Consider the following 1,162-nt stretch of genomic DNA (forward strand, 5'->3'; position numbering starts at 1 on the left):
GTGGGTAATCCAGCCGTTAAAGCTCGAGCTCACTGCCCAGACCCGGCCGCATGTGGTTACCCCAGCCGTTAAAGCTCGAGCTCACTGCCCCAGACCCGGCCGCATGTTTTGTTCTGTTTTGATTGTCTCACCTTACCATTGTTTTTCTTTCTTTCTTCTTTCCAACTTTTATTTTTAGTTAAGAAATACTAACTCTACACACTTAGGATGGATGACATGACGTTTTGCTACATGTGTACACGGTGAGGTGACCACGCCGGGCTTATTTAGCATGACCATCGCTCAGATATTTACCATTTCTTTGTGATGGGAGCATCTGAAATTCTTTTTTGTTTAATGTTCTGATATAAAATGTTTTGTTTTTTATTGTTTTTGACACAATTGGCTATTCTTCCAGTTAGGGATGTATGTTTATTGGGTGTCAAGTGCACAATACTGTGAAGGTTTTATTTCTACTTCACTGGGGTTTTTTTCTTCTGTTTATTTTTGTTTCTTCTAGTGTCCTTCTCCCAGGCTCACTGCTGACTATCAGACTACTCGAAGCTCAGTTATGGGCCCTCTTTAGTCTTTCTATACCTTTTCCCTGGGAAGCTCATCCAGGTTCTTGGCTTCAAAGTGTATCTAAATAATATCTGTCCTCTAACGACTCCAGCCCAGACTTGTTTTTAAATAATTGTTTATTTAATTTTATTTATTAATATTATTATTATTCAATTTGACCAGAGAGAAACACACAGAGAGAGAAACATAGGGAGAGTGCAAAAACAAGCTGCTGGGTCCAAGTCTCGAACCCTGGTCAGCCATGTGGGAGTCCAGTGCCTCAACCACCATGCCTTTTGCTGACCCCTCCAGATGATTTTCTTGCCCCCCCACCCCCAGGTCTATCTAACCAGTTTGTTGCTTCCACTTGGGTATCTGTTAACACTTGTCTGACCAATGTGGCCATCAGCACAGTGAGCTGATCCACGTGGTCAGAACCTCCTGTGGCTGTGTCTGTCCTCCAATGGTGGGGGACCCCCTCACGCAGCTGTTCAGTCTAAGTCCTTAGTCATAAAGAGACACCAAGGGACTGTTACAGCCCAGAGGAGTCTAAGAAGAAATGAAAACTAAATGAAATGCAAAATCCTGATGAAAATCCCAGAATAGAAAGCTAGCATTAATG

The sequence above is a fragment of the Tupaia chinensis genome, unplaced genomic scaffold (assembly GCF_000334495.1).
Source record: "Tupaia chinensis unplaced genomic scaffold, TupChi_1.0 Scaffold143902_1, whole genome shotgun sequence".
NCBI lineage: Eukaryota > Metazoa > Chordata > Mammalia > Scandentia > Tupaiidae > Tupaia > Tupaia belangeri.